General features: G+C 45.6%; 1 protein-coding gene and 1 non-coding gene across 8 annotated transcripts in view; one reads left to right on the forward strand and one right to left on the reverse strand.

Annotated features, from left to right (window-relative positions):
* Positions 1-21,476, reverse strand: part of CEP128 (centrosomal protein 128) — a 361,449-nt gene that overhangs the window by 234,026 nt on the left and 105,947 nt on the right. The window lies entirely within an intron of this gene.
* On the forward strand, positions 6,536-6,607 carry TRNAR-UCU (transfer RNA arginine (anticodon UCU)). Its single transcript has one exon. It is a non-coding gene; the product is annotated as a tRNA-Arg (tRNA).

Consider the following 21,476-nt stretch of genomic DNA (forward strand, 5'->3'; position numbering starts at 1 on the left):
AAAATATATAATGTTGGGAGGTTCTAAGTAATTTTCTAGCAAAAATTGCTGATTTTTGCTGAATTTACTGATTTTAACTTGTAAACAAAAAGTGTCAGAAGTGGGGGGTGGGCTTCCTCCAGGCACACCTGTCCTTAAAGGGGTTGTAAACCCTGGCGGTTTTTCACCTTAATGCGTTCTATGCATTAAGGTGAAAAACCTTCTGTAGTGCTGCAGCCCCCCAGTGCCTCCCTTTTACTTACCTGAACCCGGTTTTCTTCTCCCCGGGGACGAGCACACCAGCTCTAGCTGGTGTCTCATGTCCTGATTGGATAGATTGATAGCAGCGCAGCCATTGGCTTGCGCTGCTGTCAATCTAATCCAATGCGCAGGGGGGGGGGGGGGGGGTCCTGCTTTCTGTGCCAATAGAGGCAGAAGCAGGACTCGGGAGCACGCCCACACGTGTGTCCCATAGGAGAGCGATTCACTGAGCGCTATGCCGGCGGTATAGCCGCGCTGCCCCATTGATTTCAATAGGCAGGAGCGGTTTAGGAGTTTGTGCGGCAAAAGGGACATTTTTTAAATGTCGGTTACTATCTGTCAAGGTTTTCAAACATCCCGTGTACATTAGGGGCCGGTTCACACTAGAGAAACGCAGTCCGGATGAGTTCCAGGTGCTTTTCTGCGTGCATGTTTTTGATGTGTTTTTGATGCAGTCCAGTGCATTTTTTTCTCCCTTTTTATACTTAACCTTAACCCTTTCATGACTAAGCCTATTTTTGACATTTGGTGTTTACAAGATAAAATCCGTATTTTTTGCTAGAAAATTACTTAGAGCCCCCAAACATTATATATATTTTTTAGCAGAGAATCTAGAGAATAAAATGGTGATTGTTGCAATATTTTATATCACACGGTATTTGTGCAGCGGTGTTTTAAATGCAATTTTTTGGGAAAAGGGACACTTTCATGAATTTAAAAAAAAAATCAAACAGTAAAGTTAGCCCAATTTTTTTGTATAATGTGAAAGATGATGTTGCGCCGAGTAAATAGATACCAAACAAACATGTCACGCTTTATAATTGCACGCACTTGTGGAATGGCGACAAACTACGGTACCTAAAAATCTCCACGGGTGATGCTTTAAATTTTTTTTACAGTTACCAGGTTAGAGTTACAGAGGAGGTCTAGTACTAGAATTATTGCTCTTGCTCTGACAATCGCGGTGATACCTCACATGTGTGATTTGAACACCGTTTACATATGCGGGTGCGACTTCCGTATGCGTTTTCTTAGCTGCGTGAGCTCGCGGGGATGGGGTCGCTTTTAAAAAAAAAAAACATTTTCTTATTTATTTTTATATTAATAAATTGTGTTTTAAAAAAAAAAATTTTGATCACCTTTATTGCTGTCACAAGGAATGTAAACATCCCTTGTGACAGTAATAGGTGGTGACAGGTACTCTTTATGGAGGGATCGGGGGTCTAAAAGACCCCCGATCCCTCCTTTGCACTTCAAAGTATTCAGATCGCCGTTTTCGGCGATTCTGAATACTGTATATTTTTTTTTAAACCGGCACCATTGGCAGCCGAGTAAACGGGAAGTGACGTCATGACGTCGGTTCCGTGTTTATAATTAGGAGGCTGGAACGAAGCTGCTCACGGCTTCGTTCCAGACTGTCACTAGCCACCGGAGGCAGCGGATTGGTAATCAGGCCTCCCGATGGAACGGAAGGCCCGGTAAGAGCGGTGGGAGGGGGGACATCCCCTCCTGCTCCTCCGGTATAACAGCCGAGAGGCTTTTAGCCGCATCGGTTGTTATACCTGGATAGCAGATCACCGGCTCTAAAAAACAGTACCGGGATGATGCCTGCATCATCCCGGTATAACCCCCGAAAGCCAAGTACGCACATCTGCGTACACTCGGCGGGAAGGGGTTAAATAAGGACAACTTTTTTATGCAATTATTGCCAGCCAGTGGGTCAGGATGACTGGCAGGCAACAAGCATTTTTATATGAAGGCCAACAAGAGTCATCCTTGTGTCTCTGTCATGTCGAGTTTATTCATTGTCTCTGGCACAAGAGTTTTGAACTTTTCTCTCTATAATTTCATGTTGTACAAAGAAAAATATATGAAATGTAGTTGAAGGTGCTAAATCTAAATTCCTCTCTTTTTTTTTTTTTTTTAAGATGTTTGCAGTATTTACTGCAGACAAGGCTCACACGGCAGGCCTGTTGATCATCACATTGGGACGCCGCCAAAAAGTGACATTCAAATTGAGACTCCACCAGAGTGCGACCGGGACATGGCCACTCCACCAGAGTGCGACCTCGACATGGCCACTCCACCAGAGTGCGACCTCGACATGGCCACTCCACCAGAGTGCGACCTCGACATGGGCACTCCACCAGAGTGCGACCTCGACATGGCCACTCCACCAGAGTGCGACCTCGACATGGCCACTCCACCAGAGTGCGACCTCGACATGGCCACTCCACCAGAGTGCGACCTCGACATGGCCACTCCACCAGAGTGCGACTTCCACACGGAGAATCCACCAGCATGCAACGTTCACGTTGATACTCCACCAAAATTCCAGGGGAAAGTCTCCAGTGAAGATGGGGGCAAGGTTACAAGAAAAGATAGGCAGATATTAGTGGTAGGGGATTCAGTTATTGGAAGGATACAGAGGGCGATCTGTCACAAAGACCGGTATCGCCGAACAGTATGTTGTTTACCGGGCGCTCGGGTTCGGAACATTGTAGATTGCATGGACAAATTGTTGGATGGGGCTGGAGTGGACCCAGCTGTCATGGTATATATCGGTACTAATGACAAAGTTCGAGAAAGATGGAGCGCCCTACAAAATGATTTCAGGGACTTAGGGGCTATATTGAAGAAAAGGTCCCCCAAGGCAATATTTTCAGAAATACTGCCTGTACCTCGAGCCACACCAGAGAGGCAGCAGGAGCTTATGGTACTTAACAAATGGCTGAGGAACTGGTGCAGGGAGGAGGGGTTTGGGTTCATGGAGAACTGGACTGACTTTTCGGTAAATTACCGGCTCTATAGCAGGGACGGACTGCACTTAAATGAGCAGGGTGCCGCTCTATTGGGAGAGAAGGTGACCAAAAAGCTGGAAGAAATTCAGGTTGATGCTCCACCAGAATGTGAAGCTCATATTGAGAACCCACCAGAATGTGAGACTCCACCAAAATGCCAGAGGAACATTGGGAACATCTCCTCCAGTGAAGATGAGTGCAAAGTTACAGCAAAGAACAGGAAGATACTGGTGGTAGGGGACTCAATAATTAGAGGGACAGAGAGGGGAAATCTGTCACAAAGACTATTGTTACCGAACAGTATGCTGTTTACCGGGTGCTTGTGTTCGGGACATTGCACATCAGATGGACAAATTGTTGGATGGGGCTGGGGAAAACCCAGCTGTCATGATACATATTGGAACCAACGACAAAGTTAGAGGAAGATGGGGCGCCCTAAAAAATGATTTCAGGGACTTAGGGACTATATTGAAGAAAAGGACCTCCAAGGCAGTATTTTCAGAAATACTGCCTGTACCTCGAGCCACACCAGAGAGGCAGCAGGAGCTTAGGGAGCTTAACATGTGGCTAAGGAACTATTGCAGGGAGGAGGGGTTTGGCTTCATGGCGAACTGGGCTGACTTTTTAGTCGGTTACCATCTTTATAGCATTGATAGATTGCACCTAAATAGGAGAGGTGCAGCTTATTTGGGAATGAAGATGGCCAAAACGTTGAAAGAAATTTTAAACTAGGAGATGAGGAGGAGGGATCAGAAGATGATTTGCTAGTAAACATGGAGGGAGAAGATCTTCAAGTCAAGCCATCATCACCGGAATCCACTACGTCATCACTCTCTTGAAAGATTCTCATCAGCTCCTTTCTTCAGGAGAGCAATACCACCAGCTATCTTTACCAACAAGAGTGCCACATTATCTCTTCTGCATAGTTCAAGTTTTGTGTGTGGGGATAGTGTTAGAAGACTCAGTGGAAAGTCTGAGGAACCCTTCCAGGGACCAGGTACGGCTTTACCAACACAGGTTCCTACACTGGTGGCGGCTGCCACTCCAGTAACCAGAGGGGATTCCCATCAGCCCTCTATTTCCCTTTCTGCAGCTTCTGAATCAAGAAGACTCAACAAAAAGTCTAAGGAACCCTCCCAGGGACCAGGCACGGCTGTACCAATACAGGTTCCTACACTGGTGGCGGCTGCCACTCCAACAACCGAAGAATCTTCCCATCAGCCCTCCCAGGAACCCAGTACCTCTGTAACAACACAGGTCCCCACACTGGTGGCGCCTGCCTATCCAGTAAACAGAAGGTCTTCCCATCAACCCTCCCAAGGACCAGGTACAGCTGTACCTACACAGGTCCCCACACCAGTGGCAGCTGCCACTTCAGTAAACAGAGGATCTTCCCATCATCCCTCCCAGGGACCAGGTGCGGCTCGAAGAAACATCCATGACCTTTTGGCATCTGCCATCTCAGCTATCTTGAGGAAATGGTAATCGGCCCTCCCAGGGACCAGGTACGACTGTACCAAGAGAGATCTCTGCACCAACGCTTCCACTGAGATCACTTAAAAGGTATTTCCAATTTTTAAGCCACATTTTTTACACCTACTTTATATTTTTTACTTGTTCCCATTCACATAGCATAACTTTAAGAACATTGTAAAAATTGCTGATCACAATTAAAGCCGGAACCCCATGGAAAAAAAAAAAAAAAAAAAAAGCATGGCCTCCCAAAATCCAGACCCCCTCCTAAGCACACATCCTGACAGGCCAGGAAAGGGGGGGGGGGTGAGCATACGCCGCGCCCTCCTCTCCTCGCCCATACCAGGCCACATGACCTCAAAATAAAGAGGTGCCTTATCAGGGGGGAGGGGGGTCCCCCTTTTCAAGGTCCACTTCCCATGTTGAGGGCACGTGGCCTGGTATGGCTCAGGAGTAGAGGGGGTGCACGCTCATCCCCCCCTTTCCTGACCTGCCAGGCTGCATGCTCGGCTGGGGTTCTGGTATCAGATTTGTAGGAGCCATGTTTTGTTTGTCATTTTTCACACGTGATTCCCTCTTTAAAGGTGAGCAGCAAACTTTACAATTTTTATTAAGTTTTATTCTGTGAATGAGAACATGTAACATATATAAAAGTAGGTATTATCCCAATATGGCTGCAAAAGTGGAAATACCTTTTAGGTAAGCGTCAAAGAAGTAGCGCTGGTGCCCCATTCAAATGGTCACCATTCAGACGCCCATAAAAACAGCAGAGGCCGGCCAGCAGACCTGGGCACAGTAGGTGGAGCTACTAGTGGTAGCAGCTCCACAGACAGACAATCATAGACAATGATGATGGACTATCAGGGCATCCTTGTTGCCCAATCCACCGTACTGGGAATGGACTCTCTACCATCTATGAAGAGCCAGGCTTCCACATTCAAGTGAGTTGTCCTGTCCCTGCCTGTCTACATTTCAGGTTACACTCATGGCTAGCTCATGTCCTCTTATATAAGATAGAGCTTATCCATGGAGTAGAGACACTATACAGACCAGAGGACATGTATTTGTCCCATTCCACACGAAGGACATCACCAATATTGGAGAAGTGACCACTGAGGCCTACAACAGCTGAAGGACTCTGTAGCTCTAGGTCACTCTACAAAATGGATCTGCATCTCTAGGTCACTTAAAGCGGAGTTCCGCCAAAATATTTTTTTAAAAGTCAGCAGCTACAAATACTGCAGCTGCTGAATTTTAAAATATGGACACTTACCTGTCCAAGGCACCCACGATGTCGGCACCCGAAGCCAATCTGTCGCTCGGCTCTTCGCCGCCATCTTCGGTAAGGGAATCAGGAAGTGAAGCCTTGCTTCCCGGTTCCCTACTGCGCATGCGCGGGTTGCGCTGCGCAATCAGGATGGTCCCTGCTGTCTCTGGGACCCGTGCGTTTCCCAGCAGACAGCGGGGGGGGAGAGGCGTAGACTCCCGCGGGAGTCTATGCCCGGAAGTGGGAGCAAATACCTGTATTATAAAGGTATCTGTACCCCCCTCCCCCCTGAAAGGTGCCAAATGTGACACCGGAGGGGGGGGGGGGTTCCGAAAAGCGGAGGTTCCATTTTTGTGTGACCCTCCTCCTTAAGAATATCATAACCCAAGGGGAAATATGAACGGCTCAATGGGTAGGGTGGATGGAATGAGAACCATTCAGAGTCCCTCCCTACAGGACAGAATATGAAAGATTCATAACACTACAATATGGACCTGTATCTCCAGTTCCTTTAGGAAATTTAAAGCCGAATGAGGAAGAGGATGAAAAGTGGAATTTCCCTTTATAGGTGAAGTTCTGCTTTAAGATTGGGCAGCACAGAGGCTTAGCAGTTAGTACTTCTGCCTTGCAGCACTGGGGTGTTTGGTTCATATCCTGACCAGGACACTGTCTGCATGGAGTCTGCATGTTCTCCCTGTGTTTGCGTGGGTTTCCTCCGGTTTCCTCCCACACTCACTCCCACACATGCTACCTCGCGTTGGTGATGCAGTGGTAAGCATAGCTGCTTTCTAAGCAGCTGACCCGGGTTTGAATCCCGGCCAACGCAATCTCACAAGATGACTGCCTCACCTGGTAAGTGTTACCCCCCTAATAATAGCTGTATATACAATGTTCCCTCTACAGTACTGTGAAAAAGTTTTAGCCAGGTGTGAACAAATGCTGTAACCAAAGGGGCCATGTGATCCCTTCCTGGCTATGTCCTGGTTGGAGATCACTATGAACCTACCATAGGGGCCATGTGATCCTTTCCTGTCTATGCCCTGGCCGGAGATCACTAAGAACTTATCATAGGGGCCATGTGATCCCTTCCTGGCTATGTCCTGGTTGTAGATTACTATGAACCTACTATAGGGGCCATATGGTCCCTGCATGGTTATGTCCTGGTCAAAGATCACTATGAACCTATCATAGGAACCATGTGATTCCCTTCCTGGCTATGTGGGGGATCCATAGCAGAGAAGGATTTGGAGGTTTTGGTAGATCATAAGCTTGATACATTGCATTGAAAAGTATTCATACCCCATTACATTTTCCACATTTTGTCATGTTACAACCAAAAACATAAATGCATTTTATTGGGATTTTATGTGATAGACTTCTCATCTGCCCCAGCACTGTACCTCCTGCACATCTGTCCCACCTCTGTTCCCCCTGCTCTTCTGCCCCACTACTGCAACCCCCTGTTCATCTGTCCCACCAATTTACCTCCTTTCTCCTTTGCCCTTTCACTGTTCCCCCTGTACATCTGCCCCACCTCTGTACCCCCTGCTCATCTGCCCCACCACTGTAACCCCCTTTCTCATCTGCCCCAACACTGTACCTCCTGCACATCTGTCCCACCTCTGTTCCCCCTGCTCTTCTGCCCCACTACTGTAACCCCCTGCTCATCTGTCCCACCAATGCACTTCCTTTCACATTTGCCCCACCGCTGTACCCCCCTGCTCTTCTGTCCCATCCCTGAACCCCCTTCTCATCTGTCTCAACACTGAACACCCCTGCTCATCATTCCCACCACTGTAACCCTCTTAACATCTGGCCCAACACTGAACCCCCCCACTCATCTCTCACTGGTCCCGGAAGAAGAGATCGCTCCTCCTTGCTGAGCCATGATTGGATGTCTGCTCACAGCCCCGCCTCCATTCCTCTCCCTTCACTTCCTTGTTTACAACTTAGAGCAGTGTTTCTCAACTCCAGTACTCAAAGCACCCCAACAGGTCATGTTTTCAAGATTTCCCTCAGATGAAACGGCTGTGGTAATTACTATAGCAGTGAAACTGATCAAATCACCTGTGGAAAATAATGGGAAGCCTGAAAACATGACCTGTTGGGGCGCCTTGAGGACTAGAGTTTAGAAACACTAACTTCGATTCCTGGAAAGGAAGTGATGTCATCGTTCTTCCGGCGCCATCTTTGTTGAAGGCAATAGCCAGTGTTTAGTCAGAATCGGTGACCCGTCAGAATGTGTAACGGAAGTGATGTTCCGTCGCCGCCATCTAGCTACACCCCACACTCGGCCACAGTAAACATACAGCGAGAAGGCGGGAAGCGGACATCTTGTTACACCTAACAGAGTTATACATTTCACTGTTATTTTTTGACAGTAAACTCAGCTTATATAGTAAAATACAGTATTTACAATTCTGTCTGACTGTTTAGATGTTGATTTTTTAAAGCACCGGCATGCCTGCTGATCTCACAGGTTTTATAATCTGACAGAACACTGCTGCTTTCAAAACTCAACATCTACACAGTCTGACAGAATTGTAAATACTGTATTTCACGATATAAGTTGAGTTTACTGTTAAAAATAACAGTGAAATGTATAACTCCATTGGGTGTAACAAGATGTTCCCTTCCCGCCTTTTCACTGTATGTGTACTGTGGCCGAGTGTGGGGTGTAGCAAGATGGCGGCGATGGAACATCACTTCCGTTACACATTCTGATGAAACACCGGTCTATCGCCTATACTTCTCATATAAAGTAATCAGAAGTCAGTTTCTGGGGTCAGCAGTGTGTGTAATACAGAGACCCCGCCAGGGAGACTACGAGGAGAGCTGGCATGCTGGGACTTGTAGTTCATACACAGAGAATCCTCCATAGAGGTCTATAGGGGCATGCTGGGACTTGTTGCTCACACACTGAGAATCCTCCATAGAGGTCTATGGGGACATGTTGGGACTTGTAGTTCATACAGAGAGACCTCCGTAGAGAACTATGGGGGCATGCTGGGACTTGTAGTTCATACACAGAGAATCCTCCATAGAGGTCTATTGGGACATGCTGGGACTTGTTCATACACAGAGAATCCTCCATAGAGGTCTATGGGGACATGCTGGGACTTGCAGTTCATACATAGAGAATCCTCCATAGAGGTCTATGGACCTCTGCCGGGTTAGCCCCCCCCCCCCCCCCCTATCAAAATTTTTGAAAAAATCGTATGCAGTTTGTTAGATCTTTGTTAGATCAGGTTAGATCAACCGTTGTTTGCGTTAGATCTCACACAGAAGAAACAATATTAACAGTTATTTGCTGGGGGGGCTAACCCGTCATCAGCCCCCCCTTATCAAAAAAATTGACCAAACAGTTAGCTATTTTGGAAGCAATCTGTTAGATCCGGTAAGATCAAGTGTTTTTAACGTTAGATCTCACATAATTAGAGACTTAAGTGATTAATGAGGGGGGGCTGGCCCCCCCTTATCAAATTTTCTGGTCAAAAATCATTCAGGCTAATAGATATTCATTAGATCCGGTAAGATCAAGTGGTTTTAACGTTAGATCTCACATCATTTCAGAAATATTCCACATCAAAATAGAGATATTAGGTGGTACATGTGGAAGGGTTAGCCCCCCCAAATGCAATTTTCATTTCATTTTCATTGGTAGTACACAAGGATGAGATTAGATCTCACATAATTAGAGACTTATTAAGTGATTAATGAGGGGGGCTGGCCCCCACTTATCAAATTTTCTGGCCAAAAAAATCACCCCAGCTAATTGATATTCATTAGATCCGGTAAGATCAAGTGATTTTAATGTTTAATTATCCATATTTACAGGGATATTATGGATATTTGAAGGAGCCAACCGGGTGCCCATCTACAGTAGCTGGCTCAAAACCAATGACACGAAGAGACAGCAGCGAAAGTCCAAACCCTTGCAGAGGGCCCCCCGTTGTTGCCTCCAAGCAATCCAGTGTCCTGCTTCTTTTGACAAATGCTGCCTGGTGTTGGAGAGTCAATGCACACCAGACTCCCAGAACTTAGCGCAGACTTAAGCCCAATCAGAACCTCGCAGAGAGGAGTGCGGATACAAACCACTGAACAGGCCAGGGCCACCACTTCCTCCATGCTCCCTGACAAGCTGGTGGGACCTTCTCCTGTTGTTCCCATCCAGTAAAGGGAGTCTACACCAAGGCCCTTCTGGAAATTGGAGCTTAAGTGACCCTTCTCTACAGAGACTTCTATGACAGGCACCTCAAGCACCTGCCTTTGCAGAAGTTGGAAGAGTTGCAGATACGCGGCATTGTGACTCAGAACTTCCCCTATGATGGCAATCTACCGGTCAAGCTGACCTTCAATCCCTCCATGGCTGGGAAAGCCGAGACTTTTGAAAGTCAGGCAGTGGTCTGTCCTCGCCCACCAGGGGACAGTAAGAGTTCTGTCATCATAGGGACCAATACTGATCTTGTCAGAAGGCTGTTGACACCTCTTGTTCTGGAGCCGGGCACTTCAACTACAAGTTTGCACCCCATGCTGAGACAAGCCTACCAGCACCTGGTACAAAAACAGAAGGGAAAGATCTGGCGCTTGGACAAGTTTGAGAAGGTGTTACAGCCTGGTAAAGTTGCCTAGTTACGAGCATCTGTCAAGCTAAACTGGAAGCGAACAGGCCCTTTCATTGTCCTTCAATCAGACGGACAGAGAGAAGACATGGGAGTGGAGATAATTCCCGAAGTGGTTTCAACCAAAGGGTTGCTAAGAAGTCACGGGAAGATCTTGGTTAGTGACCGCAACATAACAGCCTCACCAGTGAAGATGCTGGCTCAGATGTTGCTGGGACAAGTGAATCTGGCCATCCCAGTCCCGCCGTCTGATTTGGTGGGGGGAGCAAAGGATGGGATATCTGTGGAGGAGCTCTATCCAAAAAATACTCCCCTTTAGCCTGAATGGTAGGAAAGGGCCAAGACTCAGCTCCTGAGATGGCAGGCTGCATTCTCCAAGAGTGAATTTGATGTGGGGTGTACAAAAAGTGCCCAATACCAGATCCATCTCTTCGAGTGCATAAGCCGTTCAGGGAATAAGTTTGATGGATTCCTTTAGGTTACTTGGAGGATCTGTATGAACAACTGGCTGAGTTGAAGAGGGCAGGTATAATCCAAGAGTCCCAGAGTCTATAGGCTTCCCCAATAGTGGTGGTACGGAAGAAGAATAGGTCACTGAGGCTGGGTATTGACTACCGGACGCTGAACTGAAGGACCATTCCCGACCAATATACCACCCCAAGGATATAAGATGCCTTGCAGAGCCTGTCAGGAGCGAAGTGGTTCAGCATGCTGGATTTGAAGAGTGGGTATTACCAAATCCCCATGCACCCTGAGGATCGGGAGAAGACCATTTTCATTACCCCGCAGGGGATGTTTGTATTTGACCGTATGCATCAAGGCCTGTCTGGTGCCTCAGCCACCTTCCAAAGGCTAATGGAGAAGACCATGGGTGACATGAAACTGATCGAGGTGTTGGTGTACTTAGACGACATCATCGTTTTCAGCTAGACCCTGGAAGAGCACAAAGAGTTTCTGTAGAAGGTCCTTAAGAGACTCCATGGTGAGGGGGTTGAAGCTGTCTCTGGAAAAGTGCCAGTTTTATCAACCCTCAGTCAACTACCTTGGTCACATTGTGTCTGCTGATGAAGTGTCCACTGACCTCCTGGCCGAGGCCTACCAACGTGACTGAGCTTAGGTCATTTCTGGGATTCTGGTCTTATTGCAGAAGATTTGTCAAGGGATTTGCTAAGACGCTGACCCTGATTTGGCGAAGCCTGTCAGACCAGCTGGAGGGCCCAGAAAACCCAGAGAGTTCATTCAGGAACAATTGACTCTGAAGTATGAAGAGGTTTTAGGCAGCTGAAGTGAAGCCTATCAACCGCTCCAGTCGTGGCCTACGAAGATCCAACCAAGCCATACGAGCTACACTTTGACGCCAGTCAAGATGGGTTAGGTGGGGTGCTATATCAAGAGCATGACTGCCATCTACGGCCTGTTGCCTACGTGAGTCGGAACTTGGCCCCCGCTGAGAAGAACTATCCCATGCACAAACTTGAGTTCCTAGCCTTGAAGTGGGTGGATAAGCTGAGGGATTAACTGTATGGAGCGGAGTTCATGATCAAGACCGACAACAATGCTCTCACCTACATCCTCACTTCCACCAAGTTGGACGCCACGGGTCACAGATGGTTGGCTGCTCTATCAGAGTTTATTTTCAGCCTGAAGTATCGACTGGGGTCAGGAAACAAGACGCTGATGCTTTGTCAAGAAGGCCCCATTGTTCCAGAGACCCTCCAGAAGAATAGGCCCAACTGACACCTGAAGGGTACGAGCCTTATGTCAAGGAGCAGAACATCAACCTGGAGTAGGATCCAGGACCGAAGAGGTTGGAGTGTCAGCCGTTGGTGTCCCCAGATGTTATTGCAATGTCGCCCAAGTCGGGGATGAAGGTCTGTCCAAGCTGTCAAAGACCTGCGGAAGGACCAGTTGGAGGACCCTCCCTGTAGCTTGGCATTGAAGGCCTTGGAGAGCCAATGCCCTGACTTGCTCCTCACTGACTCCCCAAAGGAAACCCATCTGCTGCACTGAGAGTGGGATCGGTTTCAGGTGCACAGAGGGTTGGTCTACCGAAGGGGCCCCTTTGACGATTCCGAAGAAAAATGGCAGCTATTCCTAGCTTAAAAACATACGGAGACAGTATTAACTGCCCTACTGTCAGGAACCATGAATCAGACCGAGACAGAAGTATAGTTAAATAACACTTGTTTAATAATAATAATAATAATAATAATAATAATAAGTAAGCGTAATAACAGAGTAAGCGTAGTCAAAACAAGGCAGCGTTCAGTAACCGGATCGGGGAGTCAGCCAAGCAAATGTCAGAGAGCCAGAGATAAACGTAGTAGTACAGCAAGCAGGATCAGGAGCCAGAAGGAACGTCAGCCTAGCAAGTCTTCAACAGGAACGCAGGAGAAAGACTCTGACGTTGACAAAGTTGAAGGCAGAGATCAAGTGAGCTGGACGACTTGCTGGGTAACTGTGGAGAGAAATGGGAGCTGGCAATTAGCTGACAGCTGAGCGGCCAGCTCAGAGAAGGAAGGGCTGAGCCCAGCCCTGACACCTACATGACAACCATGGCCACCTAGGGCCCAAGAGGACTTTTCTCCTGGTGAGGGACCGGTTCTACTGGCCCTGCATGCAGGCTGAAGTTGAGGACTATTGCCGCTCCTGCATCAGATATATCCAAAGGAAGACTTTGCCTCACGAGCTCCTCCAATGGACCATCTTCAGAGTCAAGGACCCATGGAGCTGGTGTGCACTGACATTCTGTGCTTGGAGCCTGATCTGAGCGGGCAGGGTAATATCCTGATAGTGACTGACCATGTCACTCGGTATGCCCAGGCGTTTTCCACGAGGGACCAACAAGCATCCATGGTGGCCAAGATCTTCACGGAGAAATTCTTTGTGCACTATGGTCTGTCCCAACACATCCACTCTGATCAAGGGAGAGATTTCAAGAGTAGTCTCATCAAGAGACTTTCAGACCTGTTGGGCATCAGGAAGTCTAAAACCACCCCGTATCATCCTCAAGGAGATCCTCAACCAGAGAGATTCAACTGAACCCTCCTGGATATACTTGAAACTCTAAGTTCAGAACAAAGACACAGACATCAATCACCTCGAGGGCTGGCAAGTATATTGATAATTTTCTCCAGCCTCTTGTTCGATCGCTACCTGCCTATATTAAAGATAGTAGACATGCCATCAACCTGCTTAAAGACTGTGGTTATAAAAATGGATATTGGCTCGTCACCGCTGATGTCACGTCTTTATATACGGCGATTCCCCATGCTTGGGGTATATCTTCTGTAAAATACTACTTATATAAAGACTTGACAATACCAAGAAAACAAAAGAGGTTCATTATGGACCTACTGGAGTATACCACTACTCACAATTTTTTTTGGCACCAGAATCTCTTCTTCCTTCAGAAGAAGGGGGTAGCCATGGGGGCTAAGTTTGCCCCCAGCCTGGCTAATTTATTCATGGGCAAATGGGAGGAGGACATCATCTATGCTCAACGCAGGCCCGAATTAGTTCTGTGGGCAAGGTATATTGACGACGTCCTCCTCCTATGGAATGGTACCCATGAATCTTTATGTAGATTCATGGAGGATTTGAATGAAAATGATAGAGGAATTCATTTTAACTACGAGGCCAGTTTAAGTACTGTGAATTTCCTGGATCTTAAAATATGGGGGGAAGGTGATTTAATAATGACCTCCACCTATTTTAAAACCACGGACCAAAATGCTTTTATACCGCGAGATAGTTGCCATCACAAGGCTTGGCTTGACTCAGTCCCTAAAAGCCAATACGTCAGGATTAGACGCAACTGTTCTTCTATTAGTGACTTTAGAATCCAGTCTCAAGTCCTCACTGACCGTTTTATTGAAAAAGGCTATGATGGCGTGAAGAAGTAGAGAAATTGGACAGAGAATCCTTATTAATAGATCAAACCAGAATAAAGACAAATACGAATAAAGATTTCACCTGTCCGTTCGTAACTCGATATTCTTATCAACATACTTTAATTAGAAAGTTGATACATAAACATTGGCATGTTGTGAAAAATGACAGCATACTGGGCCCCTTACTCCCTGAGAGGCCTCAGATCGTGTTTAAAGGGGTGTCGTCTATTAGAACATCTGTGGCCCCTAGTGGGTGCGATCCCCCGATAAAGAAAAAGATGTTTTTTCAGAACCTCGTAGGATTCTATAGATGTAGAAAATGTGCGGTTTGCACCACCAATGCTGTTAAAGATCGGAAGGTGACCCATTTTCACTCTACTAGTACTTCACAGATATTCCCACTCAAATCGTTTATCACATGTTCCACCCCTCATGTAGTGTACCTTTTAACCTGTCCACGCGGGTTCCAATATGTGGGACGTACGGTACGTCCCCTTCAAGTCAGGTTAAATGAGCACATTGGTAATATTCGGAGAGGCTTTACAGGCCACCCGGTGTCCAAACATTATCTTAATGTGCATGGTAAAGATCCCAAGGGCACCCAGTTTATAGGTATAGACAGACTAAAGGTACCCTGGAGGCGAGGGCCCAAAAGACGAGCTATATCCAAACTAGAAATGGAATGGATATACAAAATCAGAAGTCTTAAACCACGAGGGCTCAATGTCGATATCGAAATCAATGCGTTTATTGATAACGCATGATAGAAATATCCGACATGGTAATCAATGTGTCTATGGATATGGTATAGTGGTAAAAAAATTCTTTATCAAATACGGGTGACTGTATTTATGTATAAAGAATAGGGAGTATTTAGAACCTTAGATATGGATGTTGATCTTAAGTTTTGTTTTTTGTTCTTTGCTTTCTGTGGGTTTTTTATGTCCAATACACTACTGTCTATCTCTCATGTCAATGATTGTAAAGGGGGATACTGTGGCTGGACATGGCTGTCACGCTTATATTTAAATAATACATGCCCAGATTTCATATAAATATTTTTTAATTTTTCCTTTTTTTTCAATATTTTTTCATTTTTATTCTTTTGTCATTTTTATTACATTTTTTATATATTTTTTTTATTATTATATTGTTTTTTTCACTAGTATCATTATTTTTATTTTTGGAGCTTTTCAGGTCCTCATTAGAATTGATTGGGCCAATATTACATATTTATTCATTTACGTTTTCTTTTTTATTCGCTGCAATAAATCGCAGTGTATTACAGTGGCTTAACTATATAATTTTTATATTTTTATATACTACACATGTTATAGAGTGCATGCTTTTTGGCGTAATGACGGCCTTTTAACATGATAATTTCGTATGCAGGATACCGGACGTTCATGTCTGTTGGGTCCCGTTTTTTCTGTATTTGGAGACATGCGTCTGTGTATTTCCTGTTTTTAGCTACGATCCGCCTCTATAGGAGTCTTTTAATGATAGCCAAGTCGAGGCTTAGTATCCCTCTGCGCATGTCCAGTCGTGTGACTGGTTTATGCGAAAATGAGGCTTGGTTGTATTTTATTTTATAAAAGGTGATGGTTCATTGCGTCGCCTGTGCCCCGTAGAAGAGGTCACGTATGACGAAACATGTAGGGCATGGCCTCGCAGTGCTTGCCATCACGCATCCTATCTCTGCACCTTTGTTTTATGCCGGCTTTTTTCATCTCTATTTTTTAAACGTTGTAATTTGTACAAGACCTATGGTCAATTAAGGTAATAAACTCCTATGATTATTATTACTACACTATCGGAGTTTTCCTTCCCCCTTTTTTCTCCTATCCATGGATCATTTGTGTAAGGAGTCTCCCCCCCGATGCTGAAACGGAGATAATTTCTGGAAGCGGGTGACGCTTGTGAGCAGGTCCAGGACATCGTCTCCCACTTGTCCCTGCAGAGGGCTGTAACTGCAAGCTCGTACGACCTCGCTACACAGGAGGTCCAACAAGTTTGGTAAGAGTACAGCCATTACTACTCTCCCGCAACTATCGGTGGCTTGGAAGTGTTCTTATACCTCTTACCTTTTCCCACCTTGATGTGATACATTAAAGGAACGGTTCATCTTCTTCACCCACGTTTTTTTCTTGTAATTCCGTTTCTCACGAACTGAATGTGGCGCTTTTCAAGCGTTTTTTTTGTTTTCAATCACATTTTTTGAACTTTTTACTTTCTTCTGTTTTTTATATATTTTCTTTCACTGAGATGTGTTATATTTTGTAATTTGTCATTTTGCAGCACTGTGGTTTATTTTAAGGTATATACTACAGTTTTGGGTGGCCTTTCAGGAAACCTTGTTTGTTGCAGATTTAATTTTAATTTTATTTATGCCAGTGCACATTTTAAGTTTATTTACAGAACAAAAGCAGCACTGGAGCAAACATATAGTGGCTATTGTGCATGCTTATAACAGCACCGCCAATGATGCCACAGGTTACTCTCCCTGTAGTTTGATGTTCGGACCGTAGGCCCGGCTGCCAGTAGACTTGACCCTCGACCATACCTTAGCAACTTTCCACAGAGGGTATGTGAATCGCCTGCAGAGACGTCTGAAAACCACCTTTGATAAGGCTCCAGCTGCCTCATATGCCTGAGGACAGAGAAACAAAATAAACTTTGACCTTAGGGTACGAGTGCAGGACCTACAGCCGGATGACAAGGTACTGCTCAGAAACCTGGGTGTCCTGGAAAGCACAAGTTGGCTAACCTGTGTCGTTTGCAAGCATCTGCCCAGACACCCAGTATATCAAATCCGGTCAGAGGGAAGCACAGGTCTGCTGAAGACTTAGCATCACAATCATCTGTTGCCTCTGTCAGAAGCAGTTCATGTGCCACCACAGCCAGATTTACAGTCCACACCCACGGCCTCTCAAAGATCCCGGCCAGTGACTAGATCTCACTCTGTACCCCTTGCTGAAGATGAAAACAGCGATGGTTGAAGAGAAAGATTGTCTGTGGCCATCTCAAATGCCAGGGCCTGCCACCCACCCCCTTTCTTCTCCTCCCAAGGTGACTGAGGTGACTCTCAGGCCAGAGGCTCCTGAGTTTGTACCTCAAAGTCCACCTTTTGAAGAGTTGGAAGACCCTCAATCTTCCCTGCTGACAAGAGACCCCTAAGACTTTCCATCCTTCATTGAGGAAGCTGAAGCTGATATGCAGGAAGAAGAAGAGACCAGTGTGCCTGTAACCCCAGTACCTAAAGAACAGCGAGAGCGAAGGGTTATTCACCCGCCCAAAAGACTAACATATGATACTTTGGGTGAAAGCTCTGAGGAGGTCGTTCTCATTGCAAAAAGGACTCTTGAAGAAACTGACCCTTTCACCGCAGATTTGGTGGTGGACAATCCCAACTCACTGTCAAGGCTGGGCTCAGCCCTTCCTTCTCTGAGTTGGCCACTCAGCTGTCGGATAATTGCCAGCTCCTATCTCTCCACAGTTACTCAGCTGTTAATGATATCCTGCTCGTCAGTCCTGCCTACTTAAGCCGTCCAGCCCAGAGGATCTCTGCCTTTCGCCTTGGTCAACATCACAGAAACAATCTCCTGCGATCCTGTTCAAGACTTGCTTTGCTGACATCCCTTCTGGCTCCAGATCTTGCTTGCTGTTCCACTACATTGATCCCTGACTTCTGGCTTGGCTGACTATCCGTTCCGGTTACTGAACTTTGGCTATGTTTTGACTACGTTTGTTCTTTTTACTTTTATTATTAAACAAGTGTGATTTAACTGTACTTCTGTCTTGGCCTGATTTCTTTGTTTCTGACACATCTAGCTGGGCCATTCCAGTTAACCTCCCCTCCTATGCTAATTGGTGGGATGTTCCTCTGCCAGGGTTTTATGCAGATGTAAATTGTATGGTTTCCTGTGCACACTAACCTGTTTTTTTTTCCGTGTGTATATCAAAAGCATGTAACAGGTCATAGACTCTTTACCTTCTTTGGCGGAGCAAAGGTTCTTTGGTGGGGGGAGTGTGTAGCGGGGGCTACTCTATCACCCATGGTCCCGCACCTCCCGCCATTCCTGCCAGCGACCGCCAGACTGAATAGACATTGACATAGGCACTCACTGAGGGAGAGCACGCCTGTCGGTCCCTGTGGGGGATTTCTCCCCCTCCCTCTCCTCTTCATGTGTCCCTATTGGCAGGGAGAGGGAGCCAATCTATCAGCAGCAGAGGACCACGGCCCACAATACAGCCCCGTTGATTTCTACAGGGGGTGGAACTACCAAGCCCAGCCTGCTTTGCAAGAAGGGGGGCTAGCTAAAGACTTAAGCTTGTTGGTCTGAGGAGAGATCACCATGAAGCAGGGAGGTGAACGGAGGTGTGAGGAGAGACTACAGGCACCCACTAAAGAACCATGCAAAGAAGGTTCCAGAGACCATCCAGGGACGGTTGAAGATGGATGTACCTTCTGTACCACCTAATATCTCTATTCTTTATGGAATATCTCTGAAATTATGTGAGATCTAAAGTTAAAACCACTTGATCTTACCATATCTAACAAATATCTATTAGCCTGAATGATTTTTGGTCAGAAAATTGCATGTGGGGGGGCCAACCCGTCCTTATGTACCACCTAATATCTCTATTATGATGTGGAATATCTCTGAAATTATGTGAGATCTAACATTAAAACCACTTGATTTTACTGGATCTAATGAATATCTATGAGCCTGAATGATTTTTGGCCAGAAAATTTGATAAGGGGGGCCAACCCGTCCTTATTTACCACCTACTAGCTCTATTTTGATGTGGAATATCTCTGAAATGATTTGAGATCTAATGTTAAAACCACTTGATCTTACTGGATCTAACAAATATCTATTAGCCTGAATGATTTTTGGCCATAAAATTGCATGTGGGAAGGGGGGGGGGGGTGTTACCCGTCCATATGTGCCACCTAATATCTCTATTTTGATGTGGAATATCTCTGAAATTATGTGAGATCTAACGTTAAAACCCCTTGATCTTACTGGATCTAACGAATATCTATTAGCCTGAATGATTTTTGACCAGAAAATTTGATAAGGGGGGGCCAGCCCGTCCATATGTACCACCTAATAGCTCTATTTTGATGTGGAATATCTCTGAAATGATGTGAGATCTAACATTAAAACCACTTGATCTTACCGGATCTAACGAAAATCTATTAGCCTGAATGATTTTTGGCCCGAAAATTTGATAAGGGGGGGGCTAACCCATCCATATGTACCACCTAATATCTCTATTTTGATGTGAAATATCTCTGAAATGATGTGAGATCTAACGTTAAAACCACTTGATCTTACCGGATCTAACAAATATCTATTAGCCTGAATAATTTTTGGCCAGAAAATTTGATAAGGGGGGGCCAACCCCCCTCATTAATCACTTAATAAGTCTCTAATTATGTGAGATCTAACATTAAAACCACTTGATCTTACCGGATCTAACGAAAATCTATTAGCCTGAATGATTTTTGGCTAGAAAATTTGATAAGTGGGGGCTAACGCGTCCATATGTACCACCTAATATCTCTATTTTGATGTGGAATATCTCTGAAATGATGTGATATCTAACGTTAAAACCACTTGATCTTACCGGATCTAACGGGTTAGCCCCCCCAGCAAATAACTGTTAATAATGCTTCTTCTGCGTGAGATCTAACGCAAACAACGGTTGATCTAACCTGATCTAACAAAGATCTAACAAACTGCATAAGATTTTTTCAAAAATTTTGATATGGGGGGGCTAACACAGCAGAGGTGATGTAAGCTTATGTGTGAAACACATCAAGAATCTACCAACCACATGTGCTGAAACTGTGCTAAGTTAGAAAGTCCACTCAATTTACATGGACCTGCATTTTATAAAATCCAGTAAGAAATCTCCAACACATTTACAGGAATATACAAGTAAAAAGCTTAGATGAGAAAAAGTTATTTATGCTCACGTTCTATAAAAATATCTGCTCTGGCTGCAATACTAACCTTCTCCCTGATTCTGTCCTGCAGGGGTTCAACACCCCTTGCTTTCAGGTTTGAATGACATTTAGGATTATTCAGCCCACATCTTGTGAGCCCAGGTTGTCGCGGAGTCACCTCATAGAGAGGTGTGTCATCATGTTATGGGCCCACAGTAGAATCCTTCACAGAGCGACCTCAAGTTTTGACTTGACTTGGGCGTTGGTCTTTTTAGAAATTTGGAGCAATGTAAGAGAAGAGAGGGGCCATGGGGGGTAGATTCATACTGGAGCACACAGACTCTGGTGCAGCTGTGCATGATAGCCAATCAGCTTCTAACGTCAGCTTGTTCAATTAAGCTTTGACAATAAGACCTTGACGCTGACTGTTTACTATGCACAGCTGCAGCAGATTCTGTGTGCACCAGTTTTTGTAAATCTCCCCTGTGATGTTTTGTTACTGGACTATTGCACACATACATATATGCTGGACGTGATCACTGCAATCATACGCTGGCTGTACAGAGAACCGTGTATAGCTGCGGCCACTGGTGACCTGCCATAATGAATGGGGCCAGTGGCTTCACCTAGCCACAGCAAGATTCCTGCTGCAACAATTCACGCCAGCCCAAATCATCACTGTGAATGTAGCCTTAAGCCTCGTACACACAATGCAATTGTTGGCAGGGGATTGTATGTTGACAGACTGTTGTCCTAAAATCTGACCATTAGTACGCTCCTTTTGACAATTGTTGTCCAACTTTCGGCCAACAAAAGTTGGATGGCAGGCTAGTAAATTTTCAGCGGACAACAGACTGTTGTCTGATTTTTGTATGGTCAGTACACAAGTCCGTCACACAAAAGTCAAAAGTACAAACACGCATGCTCGGAATCAATGCTCACCAAACACGAAATTAGCAGATGGGGGAACCAAAGGGTTTCACTCAATAGCTAAAAATGTCTCGTAGTACGTCACTACATTCGTGTTTGTTGCACGACAATTGTGTACCGTTAGTATGCAAGACAAGGTCCTGGCACACGCCCTTTTGACAAAACTCAAGATGCTCGGTTGGCCAACAATCGTACCATGTGTACGAGGCTTAATACAACAGAAAAAAGAAAAAAAAATGTCCAGCCTCCTAGGACGTTAGGCGTGTTGATAGATGAGGGGGATTATCCTGG

This window comes from Aquarana catesbeiana, linkage group LG13 (genome assembly GCF_042186555.1).
Source record: "Aquarana catesbeiana isolate 2022-GZ linkage group LG13, ASM4218655v1, whole genome shotgun sequence".
NCBI classification, from domain to species: domain Eukaryota; kingdom Metazoa; phylum Chordata; class Amphibia; order Anura; family Ranidae; genus Aquarana; species Aquarana catesbeiana.